The 4,698-nt window shown below is 40.9% G+C and overlaps 1 long non-coding RNA gene across 1 annotated transcript; it reads left to right on the forward strand.

Annotated features, from left to right (window-relative positions):
* Window positions 1–737: 737 nt before the first annotated feature.
* LOC136291678 (uncharacterized) lies at window positions 738–2,683 on the forward strand. The gene is made up of 3 exons (XR_010721663.1): window positions 738–816; window positions 2,418–2,445; window positions 2,551–2,683. It is a non-coding gene; the product is annotated as an uncharacterized lncRNA (long non-coding RNA).
* The last annotated feature ends 2,015 nt before the right edge of the window (window positions 2,684–4,698 follow it).

Here is a 4,698-nt window from a genome sequence, read left to right on the forward strand (position 1 = left end):
AGGGTCCCCCCGTGCGGCTCACTACACGGCCCGACACCGCCGGGGCTCCGGCTGTCCCCACATCACACTGGGGTGCCCCTGGGGGAGTCGGGGCTGAGGTTAGGAAGGGCTCCCTCCGGAGGAGGGGGTCCCTGGGTGGGGGGTCAGGGTGAGCCCCCTTGGGGGGACTTTCCCCCCTCCAGTCCCTGCCCCTTCCCCAGGGCCCTCTCCTCCAGTCGGGGCTCACCCCTGCCCTCTCCTTGGGACCCCCTCATCCGGTCCGGGGGGTGGGAGGGAGGGAAGCAGAGGGGGTCATGTCACTTCTGCAGCGTGAACAGACGGAAAGTGTCAGCCAAACAACCGGCCGCTCCCATCCTGTCCCACCACCCTCCCCAAACTGTAAATGAAGGGTAATGATTGCTGTGGAATTTCCTTAGGAATTATGAACCTCACACATACAGAATTTTGGAGCTGGAATCCCAGTTTCAGCCTTGGGCACCTTCAGGAGAAGAGGGGTCCTTATCTATAGCGAGGAAAACCCGGTGCCCCAGTGTGTCAGGTGGAGGCAATGCACTGTCCAGGGAATGAGCAGCAAGTCCCTTCTGCCACTGCCCTCACACTCGGAGTGGCAGCAGCTCCAGGTGTGAGCTGTGAGGATGATGAGGGAGCGGCTCCTGCGGGGGCTGCTAAAGAGGGGGTCTCCCTGTGTTCACTTTGGTATGGAGCTTCTGGAGGAGAGGGGAGCATGGTTGGCTCCTGGGGGTGTCTCATGGAATGATGGTGGGATTATCTCATTGGGTCTGGATGCACTTGGATGTGGAGCATTGCTTAAAGGAGGTGCTGAGGGATAAAACTTTGTGCCAGGCAGCAGTAGTAGGGGTGCCGGTGTAGGTTTGTAGGGGGGACTTTTCTCCTTTCCCTTTTCAATTTTATCTTGCTAGCCCTCTCCCCGATGCCCCCAGAAAAAAATTGGGGGTGATGAGGAAAAAAGAGGTTTAAATTGAGGGAAGAATCTCCTCTTCTGTTATTCTGTCTGTGTTTAAATTGGGGGGAATCCCCCTCCACACGGGATTTTATTAAATAGTGGTATTTATATGCAGCTTTTATTTAATATTACATTAGTTAATGGTATATAATGTTTTATTTTATTTTTTGGTATTATTTATTATGTGTAATTTGGTTTTTGAGTGAAGATAACTTTATGGATGGGTTTGTTTGTATTTGAGGTAGAATCAATTTAAATAGCTTTTTAAAAGTAGACTTCTGATATGTGTTTTTGGGGTTTTGTTTATTGTATGTAGGGTTTGAGATTGGGTAGGGCCAGCTGGTGGAGGTTTGGGTGTTTTGTTAGATGCAGTTTTTAATTTTTGAATTTTTTTTTCTGTTTAGTGGTTTTAAGGTGGTTCTTAATAATTTACTGTGTAGTTTTACTTTGTTTGTAGATGGTGTATGATAAGGGATATGGTCTATTTAATGCTATATTTCTTAGTTCAGGTGTTGATCAGGTTGTTTTTGAACTGAGTTTTGTTGAATTTTTTTTGGTGGGGTATTATATTTTTAAAGGCTATGTTTTCTAAGGTTTGCAGTGGTGTAATGGGCTGTAATGTGAGGTATAGGGTAGGCTTTTCATTATTTAGTGGTTGTATTTATTATGGTGAGTATGTAGTGTTTGTTTTGGTGGGTTTGAGGTAGTGTGATGTAATTAATTTGTTAGGATTTTTAAATAATTATAATTGGATTATTGTTTGTTGTAGTATAGGTTTTTATTTATTTGGCTTGTTTGATTGCAGTATATGTTTTATAGCTATGGATCATTTGGGAGCTATTGTTTATGTTTAAATTGATCTTTTGGTTTTGTGTGTATTTATAGGTGGTATTTTTGTTTTGATGGTTTGAGACATTATGGGTTTATTGAGTTAGGAATAATTTTTTGGTGTTGTTAATTTAAGTTTATTTGTGATATTACTATTTTTGTAGTTTGATTTCTTTGTTGTTCTAGTGTATTATATAAGTTTTATTTTTGGGAATATGGGTATTGATATGGTGGATTGTTTAGATAGGTATTTGTGGTAGTGATATTTTATTTTTTAGTAGTTTAGATTTTTTCATGTTAATTAGTTAGGTTTTTTAGTTGATTTTATAGAGTATTGGCTATTATTTATGAGTTAGTGTAGGTCATTTCTTTTAGTCAGGTTTAGGATCAGTTATACGGTTTTGAGTTTAGTAAGTTGGTTTGATTTATCTTTTTTACTAGTTTATATCATTTGTTGTGTGGGATTTTATTTGGTTTTTATTTTTGATTCATTTTCATGATGCGATAAGAACTATTAGTGAAAAGAGTGTAGTGTGGTTTGCTGGTAGGTTGCTGTATGGTGGAGTTTTTTAGTCTGTTCTTGTGGTGACTATGTTACATCCCTGTTCTTTGTCTTTATTTTCAGAAAACAAAACTGGATATCAGCACAGAAGGTGAGGTGGGCAAGGGGAGCAGTGACTGGTGGACAAAGCAGTTGCAATTGCTCAAGTCTCACTGGATGGTGCAACCCTAAGCATCCAATTATTAATGTGTTTTAGGTGGTGAACTCTCATTACACCGAGCTCCCCTCACCAAACCAAGTGACAGATCTGGTTTGCCTCTCTTGTGAGCCCTCCAGGAGCATTGCAGGACTCTGTGATGAAACCTTGATTTTCTCCATTTAAAGGAATAATCCAGGTAGGCATGGGTAACAGCTGAAGATTTGGAGTGAGTTGGGGAGGTAGGGAGAAGTAAGTGTCCACTCAAGGGTGACGATGCAAGGGCAGCCAGGGTTCCAACTTGTGGCAGCTCACATCTGGGAGAGAGATTTGAGTATGTGGAGAAGCCTTAAGGACTCCCCAGGGCCAAGAACAGATCTTTATTCAGTAAACATCCACCCTGGCCACAATGTTTCAGCAGGAACTGATCAATTATAAACCAGGGCACTCATGGTAAAACCATCTACAAGAACACGTATGCGCAGTTACCTGACTTCTTGTTAGCCAGTAAGTGTTTGTGAATTTTTTGTTTCTTTACTTTAAAAGGGGATTTCTGTGTTCTTTCTGCATCTTAGTCATTACCATCTTTTTTGTCCTACGGGACTGGCATAACAGGGTGGGGAATGTTTTGCTATAAGTTTGAAATGTGTGTCTAAAATATGTTAGATTTTACCAAAAGTGATTTCAGATTTCCAACATGAAAATTTCAACTATGGACTTGCCCTGACAGTTGGCTTTATGAAGGTGTAGATTAAAGTAAAACCTCATTTGCCTTAAGGAGAATTTGAGGCAAGATCACTAAGTATATTCTCTGATTTGTGACAGAGAAAAATACACTACAGAATAAATACATATTTTTCAGCCAAAACTAGGCATGCAATGGAAGGCAGCATTTGATTTGTTTTGAATTTACAAAAGTGTGACCTATCACAGCCAAGACAGCCCAAATGTGAAACAGGACTGCATCTGCCTTTATGCCTCTGGGTACACGATTCTATGTGTACGTATATACACTAAAACCATTTTAGATCTATCTGGACATATATATACATATATATGTGTGTGTGTATTAATATATTTCAACTTCCAAAGCTGGGCAGCTAGTCAAATTTTCTTCCCACAGTGGGTATTTGGAAATCTCTCTAGACACTGGTTTACCAGCCAAAATTAGTTGGCACATGCAGCAGTTGGCTCAACAGCAGCAAAGTGGAGCCTGTGCTGAAGTGATCCACAGAGATGTGAGTGTACTGATCTGCCCAAGATGCTACTTACTTTCAGCAAGCTTTACACAATACCTGGAAATCCGCTATATAAGAGGAGATTTTAAAAAGGATACCTGAAAACAGTGCTTTGCAATACCTATTGCTACAAAATGCAGTGGGAGGAGAAGAAAGCTAGAACAAAAGAGAAAAGGCATTTGCAAATAGTAAAATGGGTATTCTTTTTTTTTATCCTGTTTCTCCACCTGTGCTGGATGCAGCCAGCTGCTGACCACAGCCTGATTAGTTGATGTATCATGAACAGCACAAAGCTAACACAGCATTAGGACTTCTGGATTGCAACAGCTGAGTGAAATCATGCCCTTTACCACCCTCTGGATACAGCCCAAAAGCTTCTTCAGTGTTGTCTTGCTAACGCTTATTGCCAGCTGATTCTTTTCTTGCTGCTATTAGATGGCAAAGAAGGTTGAGCCTTTTAGTCTGTGATGGTTGAGGTACCCATGCTGGGTGACAAGCATGTATCTGTACTGCAGCTACGTCAGAAGCTATCTTCAAACTTTGCAATATTATTTTTTGTGTGGTTTTGGAACAGAAGGGGAAAAAAAAACATTTGGGGCTTCCTCTATTATTTAACCTGACCACGTATTAATAGTCATCAGGAGATCTACTTTGCGGGGAGTTACAGAAATACTTTTTCCAGTATGATTAAAGTATTAGGCAAAGGAATTTGGAATTACAATCTCTGATACAGATAATAGCTGGATTGTAGAAGTTGAGCAGAGGGTTTTCAGGCATAAGCATAAGTTTTGATTTGCATTTGGTTTGTATGGGTAGTCAGACCCTTTTCCAGTTTAACTGGATATTGTGCTCATGGAGGCATTACAGGAATTAGATTTTTTTTACTTGTGCATGACGTCATGTTTCCACTGATGAACAGTTTTTACCATTATTTGTACTCCATTCTGTTCAAAGCTATGGGTTTAGTAAT

This window comes from Chamaea fasciata, unplaced genomic scaffold (assembly GCF_029207755.1).
Source record: "Chamaea fasciata isolate MVZ Bird 193981 ecotype frontalis unplaced genomic scaffold, bChaFas1.0.hap1 SCAF_7, whole genome shotgun sequence".
In the NCBI taxonomy this organism is placed as follows: domain Eukaryota; kingdom Metazoa; phylum Chordata; class Aves; order Passeriformes; family Sylviidae; genus Chamaea; species Chamaea fasciata.